This window comes from Lissotriton vulgaris, chromosome 4_1 (assembly GCF_964263255.1).
Source record: "Lissotriton vulgaris chromosome 4_1, aLisVul1.2, whole genome shotgun sequence".
Taxonomy (NCBI): Eukaryota; Metazoa; Chordata; class Amphibia; order Caudata; family Salamandridae; genus Lissotriton; species Lissotriton vulgaris.
The window spans coordinates 864,115,819-864,140,720 of record NC_141691.1 but is presented as its reverse complement, the minus strand read 5'-3'; positions in this window follow the sequence as shown (position 1 = coordinate 864,140,720).

Genomic DNA, 24,902 nt, shown 5'->3' with positions numbered 1-24,902 from the left:
GGGTGGCGGTCCCCGGGGCTGGGGGGGCCTGAGAGCCCCCCACCCACATTGAATAAGCCCCGGGGTGGCAGTCCCCTGGGCTGGGGGGGCCTGAGAGCCCCACCTCCCAAATTGAATAAGCCCCAGGAATGGGGATCCCTGGGGCTGGGGGCCTTCCATAACAATTAAAACGTTGCCCCCGGGACTTTGGCCCACCCGGGGGCTAAAAAGAAATGAAGCTTGAGAGTCCGCGCTTTTTTTTAAATTTCGGCCAAAATTTGCACTGGGTGCGTGAATTTTGCTGATTTAAAAAAAAATGTTTTTTTGGACCCTAGGGGTCCTTATGGGACCCCCTGAGCAAGCCTAGGGGGTCAGTGTGTGTCTACCCTGCCCCCTTTTTGTGTTTTGCAGCGTTTGTTTTTTGTTTCTTGTGCCTCGGTTCTACCGAGGCACAAGATGGCTGCCAACACTTCCTGATTTTGACAGTTGTCAGCCAATTAGCATTCAGCTTGTGCACAGCAGGGTGCTTGTAGGCTGCGTTTAGGGTACGATGACTATCCGCGGATCCTCCGCGCCTATAAATATATATGTACTTTTAAATGTAATTTTTTCAGAAACTACTGAACTGATTTACACCAAATAACCAAAAGGCACAAGTCTGAACCAAGGACTACATCTTTGCCAAATTTGGTGAAATTCCGTTCAACCATTCGGACTGTAGTCGTGGCTAAAGGTCCTATGGGAAATTGCATGGGGAAAACACGTTTTGGGGCCCCCCCTTTTTCTCAGTCCCCGCTTGACGAATTACCCCCAACATTTCAGGGAAGGAGCGAAGCTGGGCTTGCCAAAAGTTTCGAAAATTTCACGCACATTCATCAACCGGCGCCAAAGTGATTCCAAATAGAATGTTGCAGATTTCCTATATATATATATATATATATATATTCACTGAAAAAACCATAGGTTATAGACCATATATAGTTAGGAATTAGCATTTACAAAACCTTAATTTACTCGCACAAAACCATTGAAATTCGCATATATAGTTAGTTGCGCTAACTATATATCGCGCACCCGCAATCCACTGCTGATGATGTCACATATTACATCATTCATGACATGGTCAGTGACATCACTGATGACATCACCGATGACATCTCAAATGACATCACTGATGACATCACTGATGACACCTCAAATGACATCACTGATGACATCTCAAATGACATCACTGATGACATCACTGATAACATCTCATTTGACATTACTGATCACATCACTGATGATATCATTCATGTGATAATACGATGAACCTCTTCAGACTCTAATATAACCTTAGATACAATCAGTGTAAACAGACATTCACAGACTGTCAATCATCCATGGAGTTACTCACACACCTAGTCAGTCATGCAAAGAATCAATCACACCTCCATTTCCTCAACTAAACAGTTATACACACCTTACTTATTCAAACATATACTAACACATATTTACTCTCCTATACGATCCCTAATACAAGTTCACAATGATCCATACAGCCACTCACACATTCACTGGCTCTTATGCACGGTTATATATGTCAACTCTCACATGCACTGTGTTTTACATATGTACTTACTTTGACATGTTGCACTGAGATATCCATTCACTCACCAATACACTCATGCACACAGTCAACCGCCCATGCAGCTGTTTCCACATGCACTTTTGAACCCATACATCTAGTGAATCAACTGCTCACACATCTATGCACACAGTCATACACCTCCCAGCCACTCATACACATACTCAGTCTCCCATACAAATACTTGGGCAACCAATGAATATCCCATATAGTTACTCATATAGCTACTGATTAACACATTCAGCAGTTTACAGAACAACAGACATAATGATGCACAAATTAAGACAGTTTAGTCACTAACCCATGCACTCAGTGAGACACATCTAATCACTCACTCATACAGTCAGTCATGCACCTACAAAATCCTTCATCCAGACACTTATACATCCACTCATTCTTCAATATGTAAGACATATTTTAACTTTACAGAAACATACAGTCACTGGATGTTGTGATCAGTGATGTCGTCAGTGATGTCACTGACCATGTCATGAATGATGTAATATGTGACATCATCAGCAGTGGATTGCGGGTGCGCGATATATAGTTAGCGCAACTAACTATATATGCGAATTTCAATGGTTTTGTGCGAGTAAATTAAGGTTTTGTAAATGCTAATTCCTAACTATATATGGTCTATAACCTATGGTTTTTTCAGTGAATTTCAATGGTTTTTTAATAGCAAATATGAAAAGCTGTAAAATGTCAAGTACGTGGTAGGTTAAAATATTTTCGTATTTATGCACACTGATGTGCTTTGAACGCTGCCCCCCCCCCCTCCTCTTTTCTTTTAAAAATTGGAAGAAACAAAAAGTATTCCGTTCCATAAATAACCCAAGACTTTTATTTTGTTATGGCAAGGGAACGAAATACAGAATAAACTATAGTTGGTCACCATGGGGTTTAAAGAAGGGATGGTTCTTCACCAGATTAGATATTTTCCCAGACCCTCATTCTCCAATGTGATGAACTAGGCTAAAATTCTTCTGGTGCCTGCACCCTGTCACAGAATATCACCCTAAAACATGGAATCTCCCAAACACCAGATTGAGTTGAACCCCACAGTAAGCCTTATTTCTTCAGGGCCTCAGAATTTCTTTTGCTTTGCTCATGGAAATTGTGGGATACAGGACAGATAAGGTGTCACCATTAAGAAAGGGTAGTATTTAAATTTGCATATCAATTATGTTAAACATTTTAGACATATGATATGCTAGCTTGAACTTATGCTTTACATTTGAAGCCGAATTCAACAGCTTAAGTAAGTAGGTTTTCGTAGTTGTAACTTTAAAGGGTGATCTAGCAAGCTGTAAAGATTTTCTAAAACAGTGGAGCGTATTTAGTTTTTTAATGTACATGTTTATGAAACGATTACACAAATGAAACATTTGTGAGTTTTAAATTTCCGGAGAAGTATAATTCACCAATAGCTTTCTCTGTAGATGTTTTTCCATTAACAATCCCAGTTCCATCCCCTGCCCAGGATATCACTACTGTTAGTTGTCATTGTTGCTTCTGTTTTAATAAAATATGTTTTAAGGTGTTTACTGTTTTTGTTGCAATGTATATATTTATAAGTTATTAAAGTGTTATAATCCTACTAATTTTTTATCGATTATTGCTCTTTGAGATATTCCCTGTCTACAAACAGAGAAGAATAGGAATATTCTGTCTCCCTTTGCAGATAGTGAAGGATAGGTAATGCGGACTTTTGTCCCCCGTTGTAATCCGTCATGCCTGTTTTTCTCCCCACTGATTGATTGATTGGCTGGACATTTATTGTTCAAGGAATAGTTCTTTCGAGGTATTCTCTGTTTGCAAATAACGTGGAATAGAAATATTCTGTCTAGTTTTTGCAAGTAGTGAAGGGTGGGTAATGCGAACCTTTGTCCCCCGTTGTAATCTGTCATCATCTACTCCCCACTGATTGATAAACTAGTTCCACCCGGACCATTTATTAGAGGTACATCATCTGGCTCAACCGGAGGGTACCCCTAATAAAGAAGACATATGTAAAATACAAAGTAATCACTGTATCCTGTTAAACAGAAACTTTAGCATGAAACACATTTGAAAAGGAAGGGAAAGAAATCGAACAAAATCAGTAGGCCACTGATGAGTTTTTGACTTCGCTAGAAATAAGAAACATGAAAGTGGTGAAAGAAGCCAAGCTTGACGTTACGGCAGCCACGAGGTAGCTAGGCTCCGCCACCCCCCCACTGCTCCAAGCATGTCTGTCCCACCGCCCGCCACGCCCAATAACGGTAACATGAAATAGATACAAATCAGCAGATACCTACCCCCATTCCGGAAACTCCCAAAGTGCAACAGGTTCGCGGCTACGCCCATCCGGAAGACGAGGCCTTCGGCACGTGTAGGGCGGGTCCTGCTGGCAGCCGTCGGCCGGGGAGGTCGTCTCGTAAGGTGGGCCAGAAGAGGAGCCGAGGACGACGGGATCCCTTGTCCTCTTCTTTCTTCAATAATGGCTTCAATAATGGCTGCGACAACGGGGGGGATATCTTGCACATGCCACCGACCCCCCCCTCCCCTCGTATCACCTGGTCTGGCCCCGGCTTGGTATGAGCTCCCCGTTCGGTCCTGAAACGGCGCCCTGCAGGCCACGGGGGGGATGTCTTGCCTCTGCCTCCGACCCCCCCCCTCTTATCCCCCCCCCCGGCGCGAACGAGCCTCTCCCACCCCCCCAGGTGGGGGCCCCTCAGCTGCACCCCCAACGCTCCACTCACCCAACAAAAGGTCTCGTCCACTATTGCGATGCAATGATGCTCCGCTCACCCAGCGGCGGTGCAACGACGCTTCAAAGTTCAGCTAGAAAATGAGTCCTGCGTCCAGAAACGTTCTCCTCAACTTCGAAGATTCTATAAGAGCCACGGGGGCCCCCGACCCCTGCAGACACCCCCGATGGGGAATGACTACCATGATCACCAACGGAACGACCACGACGTAGCCGCGGGACGTCGGCGCGCTCATGCCGGCGCCGGCCTCAGTCTTGAAATGACCAAAATCCTGCAAGACTACCAACTTGATCAGTTCCGGTGGGACACCAGTATGACCCGGTAGGAGAGATTGTTGCAACTCACCCCACTTTGACTGATGGTTCATGTCGCCAGTCCCCTCTGCTACCCTTCAACGAAAACTTTTGGACTGCCGAAAGAGGTCCCGGTCCAACCACGAGTTGGTGGAGACATTTTGACTATACTTGGACCTTCCTGACCTCACCCAAAATGGCGCCGGTACAAATGAAACTCTCAACTCCTTGTTGTGCCCCGATTGCTCAGCCTTGATATCATGAGATATGTATGCAGTTTTTAGCACATGAATTGATATGGGATAAGACTGATTATATGTTCGGACAATAAATTGATCCGGGATGGGTATTGATTGTACGTTCGAACAATAAATTGACATGGGACGGGTACTGATTACACGTTCGAACAATGAATTGATATTAAGTTCTAATGCATCATTGATTACTGTATTTATTGAAGGTTCGAATTGTCGACACTTTTGGTACTTTCTCACAATGAATTATCGATATGATTTTGTTGCACTTGTCGCACTTTTTACTATGAAATCAACGACCACTGACTCTGTTATGTTTTCCACAAATAACCCCCCCCCCCCCATTTACAGTTCCAGCCTGCTCCGTGGCCGGCCCACGGGGTTGTAGGCCCGTATTTGTGCACCAACATTTTTATTAAAGGTTTTTGAAAAAGCAAACGTAGTTGTAACGCGTAGATTGGTAAGTTTCGAATAAATGGCCACTGTTTCCGATATATAAAAAAAAAAAAAGGTGAAATGAAGCAGCTCGATTAGTTAAGGGTTAACCTCTTGGCTGCTAAGGCATTATTACGGATCTTATTTAATTTCCATTGAAATCAATGGAAAGTCCATGACGAGTTACCCTTGTCATTAGCAGCCAAGAGGTTAAAAAGTATAGTACGCAGAAACATTGCAAATATGAATGGTCCAGGTTTGTTGTATGTGTTTTTCATTTTTGTACAACATAAAGCAATCGATAAAGATCCTGGTATTTAGCCTCTACTTTATATGCTACCTGTATCAGGGAAGTTGTTTTAAATGCCCCTAAGCCACCCCGAAGGAATGTCCCCTAGTACGAATGAAAACGACCCGTTACCACTGTAGGTTATCTCTCTTCCTCAAAGGAGAGCACGAGCTTGCCCCCACTTTACACCGACTGCCCTTTGTTTTGACCCTCCCCTGCACACGATCCGTAATGCCACACTTGGGCGACCTATGCTATCCACAGGCTTCCGATAATTATCTGTCCCACATTACCGGTCCCCCCTGGGCTTAAACGCTGAGATGGTAGGGACTGCATCCCATGGAGATAGGCCGAGTATGTAGTAAGTAAAAGCCTTTTCGGGTTTATGCGCTGATGTATTTTAAACGCTGCCCCCGCCCCTTCTTTTTCCCTCTTTTCTGCAGGTCACTTCGGAACGTCGACTAAAGTACGGAAAAATGGTGACTTAACGGCCGATGGGATGGGAAAAAGGGTTTGAATATGGTGCCTATACACGACGAGCAAACAATGACTATGTCTCTCTCTGAACCCAGCGCTTGGGAGGGCAGCCTGAAGCAGAAACTTGACGGGTTATTACAGGATGACAAAATATGACTTCGCTTGGCACCCCGAATAATACAACCAAGATGCAATAGATGAGATGTAGTACATATGAGTTTACATTTGCTGGGTTATACATACAAGCCTAGAGATCGGCATAATACTTAGTCGGGGTCAATCAAGAAAAGGTTCCGACACATTATAGAATCATGTTCTGACTTTCTCTCCGGTGACATCAACGTACAGTAAAAAGTGCTCTGATACCTTCGGGTCTTGTCAGGGCTATATGAAACTTTTGGAAAACTAAAAACATGAGTGACCGATGAAACATTTTGAAAGCAATACAAAGTGGTTGAGGGAGGAATTCAGTTCAATACAAGCAATTAGTCAAGGGGGCGAGTAGAAAGTTCAGAAAGGGGGTTTTCATCACAGTGTCTTTTTAGCAGCGAGCCATCACTGGTAGGCTCTAGTAGTCCGTCTTCTTTCGGTGGCGCTGTTGAGCACCGGCGGTGGAGCTATAGGTGCAGCTCGGATCCATCCTTACGCGTTGCAGGGTGCGATCAGTCCTCTGCTGTTAGATCACAGTCCTGTCTCCTAACTAATCTTCTCAGGGGTGCCTCATGCTGGGCACCTGCGTGTCTTTCTTCTTCCGTGGCAAAACCCTACTCTATCTAAATGCTGTTCTTCTTTTCTGAGTCAAGATTCATACGGAAAAAGGTGGTGTTGTTGGATAATCGAGGGAAGAGAGGGCGGAGTGGGATCAGATCTTTGAACACATCAAGGGACCAAGGGAGCAAAGGATAACGAGCAGGCAGGCCCATCAGTGCTCGATCTTATCGCCTGCCCAACCTTTGATCTGATCATCCCCTCCTACCCTTGTGTCCTGTAGGAATGTCCGGCTGAGAGATCACAATCTCTTGTTACATTCAGGAGGGGGGGGGATGACATCCGAGCGACTGGTATGGGAATAGGCCTGAAGCTGGGATTCCAAACATGCTTTTCCTACTTTGAAGTATCTTTATTGCAATAAGGAATGTTTGTGCATCATAAACATGTGTATAAAAGACGAAACCTCAGAGAAACTTGTTAGAGCACCTCCTGAAGACACTATGTGCGTGTCCGAAATGACAGGCTCTCCTCATGAGAAATAAAACTCTGTTCTTGTGTTCCTGCTTCCAGCGCCCGTCTCTTTATTTGGTAACATTTCAAGATGGGAACTAAGTGGCGTCTTGTGCCAGCAGCCTGGGAATCGGTTGTAATCTGGGCTGAATTTTCCTTAGCACGGGGTGTGATTCTCAGGGAAGAGCAGCGCATATGGGAGGAGGTTTATGGCCCATGCATGAGAGAGAGAGCGTGGGTGACCAGTGCATGGGGGAGATGCTTGCGAGGGTGGGGAGCCATGCTGAGGATCGGCGGCGTGCAGAGAGTGGGTCTGGTGAAGGCATCTAAAATGGCTGCCGTGCACGACAAAAGTGTGGCATTGGAAAAAAAGCAAGATGGCGCAGACAATGTTTATCAATACGAATTAATTTATAACAATTATTTTTAACAATATATTTACTCGCAGTGTCAAAATGGCGGTCAACACTTCCTGATTTCCTTCGAATCAAACGTTAACAGACGTCACGATCGGCGGCGTGCAGAGAGTGGGTCTGGTCAAGGCATCTAAAATGCCTGCCGTGCACGACAAAAGTGTGCCATTGGAAAAAAAGCAAGATGGCGCAGACAATGTTTATCAATACGGATTAATTTATAACAATTATTTTTAACAATATATTTGCTCGCAGTGTCAAAATGGCGGTCAACACTTCCTGATTTCCTTTGAATCGAACGTTAACAGACGTCACGCAGCAAAAAAAAACGCTCATGCGCAGCCGCTGGAAGACAAGTATCAACATATATGAGCCTCCTCAACCACCCTCAGAAAACATAGGGGGTCAGGATACGTCTCCCGTACCCCCTTATACCCATTTCTCACATTGTTTTTCCTCCATCTTGTAATTTAATTAAAACGAAACACAAAATGGCGAAGTCCCGTTTCGCGTCCCGATTCGCTACCCGGTTCGCGAACCGGAAAGCGCTTCTACCGCAAAAAAATCTATTTTTTTTTATTTGCCCCACGGGACCCTTTAATAACCCCAACATCATTCCTAGGGGGTCAAGAAGGGTCTACCTTGCCCCCTTTCATTAAATTCCCCCTTCGTTTTTCTCCTCTTCTTGTCTCTCGATCCTACTGAGAGACAAGATGGCGGCCGCACCGGACTGTTTAGAATGTTGACAGACACCGGAGAGCCAATCAGCTTCGCTTCGCAAAGCTCCGTTACGCGACAAGTACGCGAACTGGAGCGCTATCCGGGACGCTGTCACAGATATATCTGTTTTTTAAAACATTAATTTCTCAAAATCCACTGTAGCACATATATTGAGACCCAGCAAAGGCACATCGGGCTAACAGTCTCTACAATTTTGCCAAGTTTCGTGCAAATCCATTCAGCCGTTCGAGCTAAAAGTGAGGCCAAACGCCCTATGGAAAAATGAATGGGAAAAACGCGTTTTGGGAACCCCCTTTTTTCTCGGCCCCCCCTTGACGAAACCCCCCCAAATTTTCAGGGCTGCTCAGAAACAAAATGTGCCATTTTCCTGAAATTTTCAGCCGATTCCGTCCACAAACGCCAAAGTTATTAGACATAGAATTTTCAAAAGTTCCATAGAGAAAAAATCCTAACTATATATACCTACTGGCGACCGCCAGTAGGTAATATACATATATATATATATATATATATATATATATATATATATATATATATATATATATATATATATATAATATATATAACCTACCGGTCGCCAGTAGGTATATATAGTTAGGATTTTTTCCCTATGGGACTTTTGAAAATTCTATGTCTAATAACTTTGGCGTTTGTGGACGGAATCGGCTGAAATTTTCAGGAAAATGGCACATTTTGTTTCTGAGCAGCCCCTGAAAATTTGGTGGGGTTTCGTCAAGGGGGGGCTGAGAAAAAAGGGGGGTCCCAAAACGCGTTTTTCCCATTCATTTTTCCATAGGGCGGTTGGACTCACTTTTAGCTCGAACGGCTGAATGGATTTGCACGAAACTTGGCAAAATTGTAGGGACTGTTAGCCCGATGTGCCTTTGCTAGGTCTCAATATATGTGCTCCAGTAGTTTTTGAGAAATTAACGTTCAAACCAAGATATATATCTGTAACAGCGCTCTGGGCAGCGATCCGGTCCGCTTACTTTTCGCTTATCGGAACTTTGCGCGCAGAAAGCTGATTGGCTCTCCGGTGTCTGTCAACATTCTAAACAGTCCGGAGCGGACGCCATCTTGTCTCTCGGTAGGATCGAGAGAGAAGAAGAGGTGGAAAACGAAGGGGGAATTTAATGAAAGGGGGCAAGGTATCCCCCTCTTGACCCCCTAGGAATGTTGTTGGGGTTATTAAAGGGTCCCGTGGGGAAAATAAAAAAAAAATGATTTTTCACGGTAGAAGCGCGGCCGCGAACTGGTAGCGAAACGGGAATTCGCCATTTTGTGCTTCGTAAATTAAATTACTAGTTATAAGTGGGTGCGGGAGACGTATCCTAATCCCCTATGTTTCCTGAGGGTGGGTGAGGAGGCTGATATATGTTGATACATCTCTTCCAGCGGCTGTGCGTGAGCTTTTTTTTTTTTTTTGCTGCGTGACAGTCCGGAGCGGCCGCCATCTTGTCTCTCGGTAGGATCGAGAGAGAAGAAAAGGTGAAAAACTAAGGGGGAATTTAATGAAAGGGGGCAAGGTATCCCCCTCTTGACCCCCTAGGAATGTTGTTGGGGTTATTAAAGGGTCCCGTGGGGAAAATAAAAAAAAAATGATTTTTCACGGTAGAAGCGCTTCACGGGCCGCGAACTGGGCCGCAAACTGGTAGCGAAACGGGAATTCGCCATTTTGTGCTTCGTTAATTAAAGTACTAGGTATAAGGGGGTGCGGGAGACATATCCTAATCCCCTATGTTTCCTGAGGGTGGCTGAGGAGGCTGATATATGTTGATATATCTCTTCCAGCGGCTGCGCCATCTTGCCTTTTTTCGAATGCCACAATTTTGTCGTGCACGGCAGCCATTTTAGATGCCAGGCTGGTCCCAGGCTATCACCTACCCCTGCGGATGTAGTTTATGGCCCCAGCTGTAGAGAATTCAGACATGCCAATCCTCCTGATTCAGGCGTGTGAGTACTGATTTCAGTGCTAGTCTCCCGCCTCCCGATTTCTGCAAGCAAAAACCCGGGGGCATATTACGAACAACTAGCGATAATTTTTGTCTATAACTTGTTTAGAGACAAAAATTATCGCCGCACATCGGCGATTTTTATCGCAGATAAACCTTGCTATTATCGCAGAAAAGTCAGCGATATTCATGTATTATCGACCTAATGCTCTTAGCCATGTTATCCACCTCCCATTGGATAACATGGCTAAGAACTGCTCAGGGCAGGTGTTAGATTTTGGAGATATTCGCGCTTAGCGCGAATATCTCCAAAAGTTGGTAATAGAAGGTAGCGATGTTAGGGACTGTTTCCAGTCGCTAACATCTTGGCACGCCACTTTGCATGTCATTAGTGATAAGTATCACTGACATGCAAAGCCGGGCCCAAGATGGTCGCTATCTCCTTTTAGGTGTCACTAACTGGTGTTAGCGACAGTTTGATAATAGGGAAATAATTTTATCTCCGCTTTCATGGTTTTTAAAGCCAAAAAAGCGGAGATAAACCCCCTTGATAATATGCCCCACGATTCCTTGGGGGTTTCAGCTGACAGGGCTTGGTATTGTGTTACATGGTAATTTTTCCATGAAACGTCAGAGGGTCGATGTAGGGGTTCTAGAAGAGGTGATAAACCATTTAAGCCTCATGAACAAGCGCATGGTCTTTTAAAGATTTGTGAAGTACTCGGGGCGGCAGTGTGTGTGTGCCCTCTTTCAGGAGCGGGCGGGGGGGCACTGCCAGCAACTTGCCAGGTCAGGTAGTGTTCAACACGTGCATCACCCTTTCTCTGCCTGCTATTGCGCTCCATGCTTCGGAAAGGTAAGAAAAAGAACGTGCATTTGAGTTTGAAATGTCCGATCCTGCAGCAGCACACTTCCAAAGCCCACACATGACAATAACCCGATTCAAGGCCCCATTCACCCGTTTTTCAAAAAATAGATAACACTCCAACAAATTAAGGTTATAAAACTTTATTAACTTTTAACGATAATGAACAGAACAAAAACTAAAAACATTTAAACATTTATTAACACAAAAAGCAACAATGGTTAGAAGCTGTCTTTTGTGCGAATAGTCCCAAGGCAGCACAACGTGCAGAGTTCTGGACGGCACCCAGGTGATGTCGCCTGGGTGCCGCACTGGTTTAGGGATCCTACAATGCTGCTCCGAAAATTGGCGTGGGGCGTCCCGGGTGGGGCGGGGGGAGGCCTCGTCAGTAGCGGTCTGTTGTGCGAATAGTCCCAAGGCAGCACAACGTGCAGAGTTCTGGACGGCACCCAGGTGATGTCGCCTGGGTGCCGCACTGGTTTAGGGATCCTACAATGCAGCACAGAAAAACAGCGTGGGGCGTCCCGGGTGGTGCGGGGGGAGGCCTCGTCAGTAGCGGTCTGTGTCCAGTGTCACATGGCTGACACAACATGTACGACAGGCACCCAGGTGATGTCCAGTAAACTGCCGCACTGGTTTTGGTATCCTACAATGCTGCTCCGAAAATTGGCGTGCGGCGGCCCGGGGGGGGGGGGGGTGTGGGGAGGCGGCGTGAACGGGCCTCCCCAGGTGGCGGCCATCTAGCTGAGTTGCGCTCGCTCTTGCGGCCACAGCGTCTCGCTCACCATGTTGTGGAGTTGCTCCCACTCTTGCAGTGCAGCGATAGGCGGCTGCCACATGGCTGTCAAAATGGCGGACGGCTCTTCGGTTTTGGGCCTGGTCCACTGAAATGGCCCTGGGACACCTTGGAAGTCGGACGCTTGCCTGCTAGGGCTTGGGCTCCATTCTCGAAAAGCGTCCCCTCAGCCGTGAAGATTGTGTAAAAGTCTTGGGGGCCCCCGACTCCCGCAGGCTTCCGGTGGGGAGCGGCTGACATGATTGCTCGCGGAATGACCACGACGGAGCCAAGAGATGGTGGTGCTCTCATGCTGACGCCAGCTTCAGTCTGAATGATCCAGAAACAAGGTGGGGCTTTCATCGTTTGGGAAAAAAAAATGTTCTAAACCAATGAAAAGTGTTATTTTTAGGTCATATGACCAAGCCTTCCATCTTTAGGAAACCAAAAGTAAAATGAACCAATGAAAAGTTTTATAAACAAGTCACATGACCTGTTATGCGACATAGGGCTACAAAAAGCGTAGAAAATCCGTTGGCACGTGAGGCGGCGTCAGTAGCGGACCGATGTGCGAATAGGCCGAAGGCAGCACAACGCGCCGAGATCCGGATGGCACCGAGGTGGTGTCCAGCAAATTGCCGCACTGGTGTGGCCATCCTACAATGCTGCGCCGAAAGACGGCGTGTCCAGCTGAATTGCGGTCACTGTTGCGGTACAGTGACTCGAACGCGCCGAGATCCGGATGGCGCCGAGGTGGTGTCCAGCAAATTGCCGTACTGGTGTGGCCATCCTACAATGCTGCGCCGAAAGACGGCGTGTTCAGCTGAGTTCCGGTCACTCTTCCGGCACAGTGACTCGAACGCGCTGAGATCCGGATGGCACCGAGGTGGTGTCCAGCAAGTGGCTGCACTGGTGTGGCCATCCTACAATGCTGCGCCGGAAGTCGGCGTGGGGTGCCCCGTTGGCTTATGAGGTGATGTCAGTAGTGGACTGATGTGTGAATAGGTCGGAACCAGCACAAGGCGCCAAGATCCGAATGGCAAGTCCTGGATGTTGAGTGCCTCAGTTGAGATTTCTGAGCAGTGCTTGTAGAACTGTCTGAAGCTTATTTGCACCTGCTGCAGCTTCACTAGGTCCGGCGGAACTTGTTGCCTTTTCCTTTCTGCTTCTTTTCCTACAATGCGTTTCTTCTGAAGACACGACCAGGTCCCTGAATGTGTGCAGGGGGACGCTATTGAATGAATGAACGCGTCGAGATCTGGATGGCACCGAGGTGGTGTCCAGCAAATTGCCGCACTGGTGTGGCCATCCTACAATGCTGCGCCGAAAGTCGGCGTGGGGTGCCCCGTTGGTTTATGAGGTGATGTCAGTAGCGGACCGATGTGTGAATAGGTCGGAACCAGCACAAGGCGCCCTGCACTGTTGAGCCTTTTTCAATGTCTGTTTTTTGTTCTTTCCCCTCCATCAAAAACAAAACAAAAATACAAGGCGCCAAGATCCGAATGGCAAGTCCTGGATGTTGAGTGCCTCAGTTGAGAGTTCTGAGCAGTGCTTGTAAGACTGTCTGAAGCTTATTTGCACCTGCTGCAGCTTCACTAGGTCCGGCGGAACTTTTTTCCTTTTCCTTTCTGCTTCTTTTCCTACAATGCGTTTCATCTGAAGACACGACCAGGTCCCTGAATGTGTGCAGGGGGACGCTATTGATTGAATGAAAATGGCGGCTTGACACAAAGCTGACTCAAGCGTTACTGTTGGTGCTATACAGACAAAAATTGGTTTTCAGTTTGTACATTCTTCAGGTTTTTTTTTCCATCCAAGTCTGATTGAGAGTTTGTAGAAAAATGGCTTCAGATTTTCCACATACTACTCTTCAACATTCTTCCTAAATGTAACAATGTGAAACTCACTAGGAGAACGGCTGTTTCTGTTTCCTTTCAAAATGCTGCCACCAATATTTTCTGAATGGAAGACACCATCTTGTAACATAAAGGGCCGAAAGGGGTTCTGGTCTGGCCGATGGTTGGTGGAGACATTTTGACTATATCTTGGACCTGCCCGGCCTCGCCCAAAATGGCGCCGGTATAAATGGGACTCGTAACTCTTTGCCCGCAAATGTATATCTAGAAAATGTTATTGTAAGTGGCCCTGTCGTATTTTAATTACAAAATGTACGTCCACCGATTCCGCAACTGTTAGACACCTTTGTTCTTGTCACCTAATGGCCCGCTCGTTACGTTCTTCTACAGTGTAAATGTCTCCTCATCATATACGATTTGAGTTTGCTCCGTGGCCGGCCCACGTGGTTATAGGCCCGTATTTGTATACTGACATTTTCACAATAAAGGTTTTTAAAACAAAACACGGTAGTAGTATTTTCATTTGTAAAGTTTTTACTTTTAGTGACTGTTTTCGAATCAGTAAAAGGCAAGTGAAATAAAGCAGTCCAATTACATGACGGATAAAAGGTATAATATGTAGGAACGCAGTAAAGATAAATGGTCAAGGGCAGTTGTGTTTTTCATGTCTGCAACATAAAGTGATCGATAAGAATCTGATAATCAGGCGTATCGGCGACTAAGACAGCAGGCCGAATCTCTTTTACTCAACGGCTCCGTCATGGAAGGAAGAAACGCCCTTTTTCTCGAAAAAGGAATATATTTTACTTGCAAGACAGTTGTAAATTTTCCGGGAAAGTACATTAGCCTGGAATATTATAACATATGTTTGAAAAAAAAATATTGTTCGAAAATAATAAAAAGCGTAATTTTTAGGTCATATGACCAAGCTTTTCATCATTAAATTAACAAAAGTAAAATGAACCAATGAAAAGTTTTATTAACAAGTCACATGACCTGTTATGCTTACGTTACGCGCTGCGCGCCGCGCCTCGGATCACTTCCGGGTGCGCTAACGCGGCGTGTCATAAAACGCATTACGCGACAACGTAGGTCAAGAATATAGTCTAAATGTCTCCACCAACCAGCGTTCAGAACACAACCCCTTTCAGCAGTCCAAAAAGTTCTGTTAAATGACAACAGAGGGGACAGGCAACAAGAACCATCAGTCAAAGAGGGGAGGGCAAGTTCTTCTCTTCCGGGTCATGTTGGGGCGCTACCGGAACTGATCGAATTGGTAGTCTACAGTGTTTCTGGATGTTTCAGACTAAAGCTGGCGTCAGCATGAGACCACTACCATCTCGTAGCTCCGTCGTGGCCATTCCACGAGCAATCATGGCAGCCGCTCCCCACCAGAAGCCTGCGGGAGTCGGAGGCCCCCAAGACTTTTGTAGAATCTTCACGGCTGAGGGGACGCTTTTCGAGAATGGGACCCAAGCCCTAGCAGACAAGCGTCCGAGTTCCAAGGTGTCCCAGGGCCATTTTAGTGGACCAGGCCCAAAACCGAAGAGCCGGCCGCCATTTTGAGAGTCCTGTGGCAGCCGCCTATCGCTGCACCGCAAGAGCGGGCGCATCTCAACTACATGGTGAGCGAGACGCTGTAGTCGCAAGAGCGGGCGGAAAACAGCTGAATGGCGGAAGAGGCACAGTGTAGCAAAAGCGGGCGGAATGGCAACTAAAACGATAAAGGGGCGCCTCACTACAGCTTGTCTTCAGGTCAAACGGATTGTGGGACAAGGTCCAGAATTGAAGAGTCATCAAAAGGCAAAAAGTACCGCCGGACCCCGGGAGCCGGCCGCCTATGTCGGGGGCGATCTCAGGCTACACCAGTGCTATAAGACTTGGGGAGGGTGTCGGAGCCAAGCGTCTTCTCCGAGTCCATGGCCATCACAGCGCCCCTCAGGGGCCTCCGTCAAGCTGTTTAGGAAGGTAACATATCACATTGTTTTCTAATGCAGTCAGGTCCACAAACGACACTCACTTACTTTGAGAATAGTGAAGCTGCAGTAGGTGGAAATAAGCTTCAGACAGTGTTACAAGCGCTGCTCAGAACTCTTAACTATGGCACCCAACATCTAGAACTTATGCTATTTGAGAATGGTAGTGACATCGAAGCATCTCAGGGACCAAAACCATTAACGTACTTTCACGTATGAAAATCTTACTTGGGGAGGGGGCAGGAGCGAAGCGCCCCCTCCCAGTCAGCGCCACCACACCGTATGTTGAAAATCTGAAGCCATCGTTCTACAAAGTCAACCAAACTTGGATTGAAAAATCTAGAAAAATGTACAAACTGAAAACCAGTTTTGGTCTGCATAGCATCAGTAACAACGCTTGAGTCAGCTTTGTGTCAAGCCGCCATTTTGATTCAACAAAGCACAGGCATTGAAAAAGGCTGAAATTCAGAACTCTAAACTATGGCACCCAACATCCAGGAGCTTGCTATCCGGATCTTGGAGCCTTGTGCTGTTTTCGATCTATTCACACATCGGTCCACTACTGACATCATCTTATAAACCAACGTTATGTAAATAGTTTTTTAATAAAATGTTTTACCCTGTTTCTTTGCTGGTGTGTTGTCTATATTTTTAATATTTGCATAGGGTTTGTCATTATTTTGTGCGGGATGGGTGATGGAGCCGAGCTGTCTTGCAGCCCTCATGGTGTGGAGCTCAGTTCATCTCACTATTTTCGTATTTCTCAAGAAGGGTTGTTCCTAATATTTCTATTTTAGCGAGGTCAAAAAGAGATCCAATTAGTGGCCTACTGATTTTGCTCGATTACTTTTATTTTTTTACACGATTTTTCACTATCTGCAAAGACTAAACAGAGTATTGCGACTTTGTGCTTGTTTGTAAATAGAGAATGATCCAAAGAGAACCAATTCTAAAACAGTAAATGCTTGGACAACAATCAATCAAATGGAGAGACAAGGAGGTACGACGGATTACAACGGGGGTAAAGGCCTGCGTTAACTACCCTTCTGTATCTGCAAAGAGAGAGTACTACTAAGGCAAAAGAGGGGAGGGGGGGGGGCAGCGTTCAAAGCACATCAGCGTGCATAAATACGAAAATGTTTTTATCTATCACGTACTTGACATTTTAAAGCTTTTCATATTTGCTATTAAAAAACCAATGAAATTCACAGAAAAAACCATAGGTTATAGTGGATATATAGTTAGGAATTTGCATTTACAAAACCTTGAAAATTCAATGAAAAAACCATAGGTTATAGGCCATATATAGTTAGGAATTAGCATTTACAAAACCTTATTTTACTCGCATAAAACCATTGAAATTCCATATATAGTTAGCTAACTATAAGCGCTAACTATATATCGCGCACCCGCAATCCACTGCTGATGATGTCACATATTACATCATTCATGACATGGTCAGTGACATCACTGATGACATCACTGATGACATCTCAAATGACATCACTGATGACAACTCAAATGATATCAATGATGACATCTCAAATGACATCACTGATGACATCACTGATGACAACTCAAATGACATCACTGATGACATCTCATTTGTCATCACTGATCACATCACTCATGTGATAATACAATGAACCTCTTCAGACTCTAATATAACCTTACATACACTCAGTATAAACAGACACTCACAGACTGTCACTCATCCATGGAGTTACTCACACGCCTAGTCAGTCATGCAAAGAATCAATCACACCTCCATTTCCTCAACTATACAGTTATACACATCTTACTTATTCAAACATATAATAACACATATTTACTCTCTTATATAATCCCTGATACAAGCTCACAGTGATCGATACAGCCACTCACACATTCACTGGGTCTTATGTTCAGTTATTTATATATCTCAACTCTCACATGTATTGTGTTTTACATACGTACTTACTTGCACATGTAGCAATGAGAAATCCATTCACTCACCAACACACCCATGCACAGTCAACCGCCCATATAGCTGTTTCCACATGCACTCTTGAACTCATACTCCTAGTGAATCAACTGCTTACACATCTATGCACAGAGTCACGCACCTCCCAGCCACCCACACACACACTCAGCCTCCCATTCAAATATTTGGGCAACCAATCAATAACCCATATGGCCACTCTTATAGCTACTGATCAACACATGCAGCAGCTTACACAACAACAAACATACTGATGCACGAATTAAGACAGTTTAGTCACTAACCCATGTACTCAGTGAGACACATTTAATCACTCACTCATACAGTCAGTCATGCACCTACTAAATTCTTCATCCAGACACTTATACATCCACTCATTCTTCAATATGTGAAACATATTTAAACTTTACAGACACATACAATCACTGGTTGTTTTGATCAGTGATGTCATCAGTGATGTCACTGACCATGTCATGAATGATGTAATATGTGACATCATCAGCAGTGGATTGCGGGTGCGCGATATATAGTTAGCGCTTATAGTTAGCTAACTATATATGGAATTTCAATGGTTTTATGCGAGTAAAATAAGGTTTTGTAAATGCTAATTCCTAACTATATATGGCCTATAACCTATGGTTTTTTCATTGAATATATATATATATATACATATATATATATATATATTCCCCAACACTCCTCCACACGAAGGAAAGACGAGTCGCACACTTGACTTTTCTCTTTGCAGAATCTTATTCTTTGTTGCGCAGCATGTGGCTTATTCCTTATGCATTTCGTTCCAAACTGGAACTTCCTCAGAGGCGAGCCAACACCTAACACGCCGCCAGCAACCACTGCCTCAATCATTCTTTTTTACGGTCCCCAGATAGACTTTATATGCCTGTTGCATTATGGGGCTTGTGGTGCATGAGTGACATGTCCATTTAAAAAACCCTCCAATGGGCAGTGTCTTAATACATACATATATATATTAGAACAGGGTTTGATCCCAGAGGAAAAAACGGTTGGTCACACCTGGAAGCCTTGTTTCAGTAGCTTTTAATGAGTTTAAAACAAGCGGCTTGTGGCTTATGTCCGACATGTTTCGTTCCGCCTGGAACTTTTTCAAGGTAAGCCTCGCTCATGCAACACCCCACAGTCCAATGTTCAATGTCATTTTGTTTGCCTCCAATGGCATTCATTTGCGGAATCACTTCCTGTTAAAAATGCATTATGGGACTTGTGGTCGTGCTCTGATCCCAGACCCTTTTATTTCACAGTCCGAGTTCTTCAAAGGTCGTTTTATTTCATTCCGTGTCTCCCTCAGTTTTGTTATTCCCAATTAGTTGTTTTCTGACACTAGAGGTCGGACAGTGATTCTAGGAGTCTGTTCATTATTTAAAAACCCTCCAGTGGGTCGAGCGCTACGCTGCTGTTCTTGTGACGCTTGCTTCAAAGTACCTTAGTTGAGTGACGGGCTTCCGCGGGTCAGCCTGCATAGAGGCTGGCACCAAACCAATACCGAGATCCAGTCCTCGGTGGCACCCATCTCCCTTTCTTCGGTTTTTCCGATCACAGCAAGATGGTTCAAGTCGGGAGATAGCTGGCGCTCTTGTGGCGGTGTGAATCCTTCGGCTGAACCACGCCGATACGTATTAGAACAGGGTTTGATCCCAGAGGAAAAAACGGTTGGTCACACCTGGAAGCCTCGTTTCAGTAGCTTTTAATGAGTTTAAAACAAGCGGCTTGTGGCTTATGTCCGACATGTTTCGTTCTGCCTGGAACTTTTTCAAGGTAAGCCTCGCTCATGCATCACCCCACAGTCCAATGTTCAATGTCATTTTGTTTGCCTCCAATGGCATTCATTTGCGGAATCACTTCCTGTTAAAAATGCATTATGGGACTTGTGGTCGTGCTCTGATCCCAGACCCTTTTATTTCACAGTCCGAGTTCTTCAAAGGTCGTTTTATTTCATTCCGTGTCTCCCTCAGTGTTGTTATTCCCAATTAGTTGTTTTCTGACACTAGAGGTCGGACAGTGATTCTAGGAGTCTGTTGATTATTTAAAAACCCTCCAATGGGTCGAGCGCTACGCTGCTGTTCTTGTGACGCTTGCTTCAAAGTACCTTAGTTGAGTGACGGGCTTCCGCGGGTCAGCCTGCATAGAGGCTGGCACCAAACCAATACCGAGATCCAGTCCTCGGTGGCACCCATCTCCCTTTCTTCGGTTTTTCCGATCACAGCAAGATGGTTCAAGTCGGGAGATAGCTGGTGCTCTTGTGGCGGTGTGAATCCTTTGGCTGAACCACGCCGATACGTATTAGAACAGGGTTTGATCCCAGAGGAAAAAACGGTTGGTCACACCTGGAAGCCTCGTTTCAGTAGCTTTTAATGAGTTTAAAACAAGCGGCTTGTGGCTTATGTCCGACATGTTTCGTTCCGCCTGGAACTTTTTCAAGGTAAGCCTCGCTCATGCATCACCCCACAGTCCAATGTTCAATGTCATTTTGTTTGCCTCCAATGGCATTCATTTGCGGAATCACTTCCTGTTAAAAATGCATTATGGGACTTGTGGTCGTGCTCTGATCCCAGACCCTTTTATTTCACAGTCCGAGTTCTTCAAAGGTTGTTTTATTTCATTCCGTGTCTCCCTCAGTGTTGTTATTCCCAATTAGTTGTTTTCTGACACTAGAGGTCGGACAGTGATTCTAGGAGTCTGTTAATTATTTAAAAACCCTCCAGTGGGTCGAGCGCTACGCTGCTGTTCTTGTGACGCTTGCTTCAAAGTACCTTAGTTGAGTGACGGGCTTCCGCGGGTCAGCCTGCATAGAGGCTGGCACCAAACCAATACCGAGATCCAGTCCTCGGTGGCACCCATCTCCCTTTCTTCGGTTTTTCCGATCACAGTAAGATGGTTCAAGTCGGGAGATAGCTGGCGCTCTTGTGGCGGTGTGAATCCTTCGGCTGAACCACGCCAATACGTATTAGAACAGGGTTTGATCCCAGAGGAAAAAACGGTTGGTCACACCTGGAAGCCTCGTTTCAGTAGCTTTTAATGAGTTTAAAACAAGCGGCTTGTGGCTTATGTCCGACATGTTTCGTTCCGCCTGGAACTTTTTCAAGGTAAGCCTCGCTCATGCATCACCCCACAGTCCAATGTTCAATGTCATTTTGTTTGCCTCCAATGGCATTCATTTGCGGAATCACTTCCTGTTAAAAATGCATTATGGGACTTGTGGTCGTGCTCTGATCCCAGACCCTTTTATTTCACAGTCCGAGTTCTTCAAAGGTCGTTTTATTTCATTCCGTGTCTCCCTCAGTGCTGTTATTCCCAATTAGTTGTTTTCTGACACTAGAGGTCGGACAGTGATTCTAGGAGTCTGTTGATTATTTAAAAACCCTCCAGTGGGTCGAGCACTACGCTGCTGTTCTTGTGACGCTTGCTTCAAAGTACCTTAGTTGAGTGACGGGCTTCCGCGGGTCAGCTTGCATAGAGGCTGGCACCAAACCAATACCGAGATCCAGTCCTTGGTGGCACCCATCTCCCTTTCTTCGGTTTTTCCGATCACAGCAAGATGGTTCAAGTCGGGAGATAGCTGGCGCTCTTGTGGCGGTGTGAATCCTTCGGCTGAACCACGCCGATACGTATTAGAACAGGGTTTGATCCCAGAGGAAAAAACGGTTGGTCACACCTGGAAGCCTCGTTTCAGTAGCTTTTAATGAGTTTAAAACAAGCGGCTTGTGGCTTATGTCCGACATGTTTCGTTCCGCCTGGAACTTTTTCAAGGTAAGCCTCGCTCATGCATCACCCCACAGTCCAATGTTCAATGTCATTTTGTTTGCCTCCAATGGCATTCATTTGCGGAATCACTTCCTGTTAAAAATGTATTATGGGACTTGTGGTCGTGCTCTGATCCCAGACCCTTTTATTTCACAGTCCGAGTTCTTCAAAGGTCGTTTTATTTCATTCCGTGTCTCCCTCAGTGTTGTTATTCCCAATTAGTTGTTTTCTGACACTAGAGGTCGGACAGTGATTCTAGGAGTCTGTTGATTATTTAAAAACCCTTCAGTGGGTCGAGCGCTACGCTGCTGTTCTTGTGACGCTTGCTTCAAAGTACCTTAGTTGAGTGACGGGCTTCCGCGGGTCAGCCTGCATAGAGGCTGGCACCAAACCAATACCGAGATCCAGTCCTCGGTGGCACCCATCTCCCTTTCTTCGGTTTTTCCGATCACAGCAAGATGGTTCAAGTCGGGAGATAGCTGGCGCTCTTGTGGCGGTGGGAATCCTTCGGCTGAACCACGCCGATACGTATTAGAACAGGGTTTGATCCCAGAGGAAAAAACGGTTGGTCACACCTGGAAGCCTCGTTTCAGTAGCTTTTAATGAGTTTAAACAAGCGGCTTGTGGCTTATGTCCGACATGTTTCGTTCCGCCTGGAACTTTTTCAAGGTAAGCCTCGCTCATGCATCACCCCACAGTCCAATGTTCAATGTCATTTTGTTTGCCTCCAATGGCATTCATTTGCGGAATCACTTCCTGTTAAAAATGCATTATGGGACTTGTGGTCGTGCTCTGATCCCAGATATATATATATTACCTACTGGTGCTCGCCAGTAGGTAGTTATAGTTAGAACCTAGTTTCCATAGGAAAAGCGTTTTTTGATTTGCTAATAACTTTGATGTTGTTTGATGAATCTTCGCGAAATTCTCAAAAAATAAGGTCTATCCAGGTTAGCTCCTATCCTGATAGCTTTGGGATTATTCATCATGAGGGGGCTAAGAAAAAAAGAGGGTTCCAAAAAGTGTTTTATCCATGTTAATTTCCATAAGAAATGTTATTTCAGGCTTCAGCCCGAATTGCTGAACGGAATTAAACCAAATTTGGCAAAAAGGTAGCGCCTGGCTCAGAAAGCGACCTTATTTTTAAATGGTGTAAATCCGTTCAGTAATTGTTGAGAAATACAAAAAAAATAAAAGTCTGAAAATCAATGTCCCATAGGAAACTGTAGCCAATGCTTCAGCCTGAAGTGCTGAACGGTATTACACTAAATTTGGCAAAAAGGTAGCGCTTGGTTCAGAAAGTAACTTTTTTTCAATGGTGTAAATCCGTTAAATAGTTGCTGAGAAATTAAAAAAAATAAAAGTTTCAATATCTGGGGCAGCAGTGGGTTCATGTACCCTCCGGACCACAAGCTTCACTGTGATTGGCTGCCAACACTCCAAACCAGGTGTTGGCAGCCATCTTGTGACTCGGTAGAACCAAGTCAGAAGAAAACAATAGAAAAAACATATGTTAAGATCTGTCCAACTATTTAATCGGACTGGATTAAACATGGATTGAATAACTATGTTTCGCAACTTTCATATGAAGTATTATGGAAAAATAAATTTACGAATAAATCTTGGATTTTTTAAAAGAATACACTTGCTTTCCTTGAATTTCTTGAAAAGTGATCTTCATCGCTTCAGGAGTGCTTCAGATTTCAACCCTTCCTGGGGAAGGGTTTACTGCTGAGGTATTACCCCTGCTCCTCTACGAACAGGAGGTGATCATCTTTGGCACCCTACCCACCATTTCCGTTGGAAGAAGACAGACCTGATTACTCACCCAGGAGTGCGACGGTTTCCTTGCTCAATATTTCCAACATAATCACCACAGGGATACACCTAGATAGAGAGTGGAAATGGCGTCCAGCACATGCACCTGGCCCTTTTTATTGGCATGGTCACTGTGACGTCTGCGCTGCACGGGTGTGGTGTGGGTGTAAACCAGCCATGAGGGAATGGCTGTGACATGCTGACAACTAGACCTGTGATCAGCAGGTCACTACAGGGAAGACCTGGGGCATGTAGCATTGTAGTTCCCTCCCTGTAAGCGTAAGCGGTGTGGGCCGGCTGAAAAGCGCATCCTTCACAACTTTACCAATATGGTGGTTGAATCTGCACGATATGAGTGGGTGTAAAAGTATCTGAATGGAGGATTTAGTTGGTGCATGACTGACTGTTTAAGTGAGTGATTACATGTGTCTTACTGAATTCTTGGGTTAGTGACTAAACTGTGTGAATGTCTATTAGTCTGTATGTTGTTGTATAAGCAGCTGCATGGGTTGGTCAGTAGCTACATTAGTGTCTATATGGGTTGTAGATTGGTTGCCTGAGTATTTTTAGGTGTGCCTGAGTGTGTGTGTGGGTGGGTGGGAGGTGTGTAACTCTGTGTATAGATGTTTGAGTGGTTGATTCACTGTGTAAACTTTTTACGAGTGCATGTGGAAACAGCTGTATGAGTGGGTGAGTAGGTGTTTGGGTGTGTTGGCGAGTGAATGGATGTCTCAATGTTACATGTCCAAGTAACTAAATATGTAAAATGCACTGTATATAAATGACTATATGTCAGAGTCAGTGATTGTGAGAGTGGCTGTATGGATGAGTGTGTACTTGTATCAGTGATTGTATGAGAGAGTAACTATGCATTTGTTTCTGTTTGAATAAGTGATGTGGTGTGTGTATAATTGTATAGGTCAGTAAATGGAAGTGTGATTGATTCTTTGCATGACTAACTAGGTGTGTGAGTAATTGGATGAGTGGTGGTGTGTGAGTATATGTATAGGTCCATGGTTCCTAAACTGTGCGGTGTGGCACCCCCGTGCCCCACTAAACCCTGCCAGTGGCGCCAGGTTCGCAGCTGCTTAGAAGACTCCATTAGGAATTACGTTGGCCATTTGTATAAAGGCTGGGTGCACTGCTCCTAGCGCCCACTAGGTGGTGCACTTGCTGGCTCTTAGCCCCATCGTTTGTAACTCCACTTGACAGCTTTAGTTCTGTTTTTTTTTTCATTCTCTCTCTCTGCTGCTGCAGCCTTGGGCCCTGCGGACCCAGGGAGAGGGGGGATGAAGGAAGTCAGCAAGAGTTGGGAAGCACAGAAGGAGCCGAGAGCGTGGCATTATTACCTGGTAAAGTGTCCTTCTTGTTAAATTTTTTTTTCAACCGACTACTAATACTGCTAGTCTTATTTACA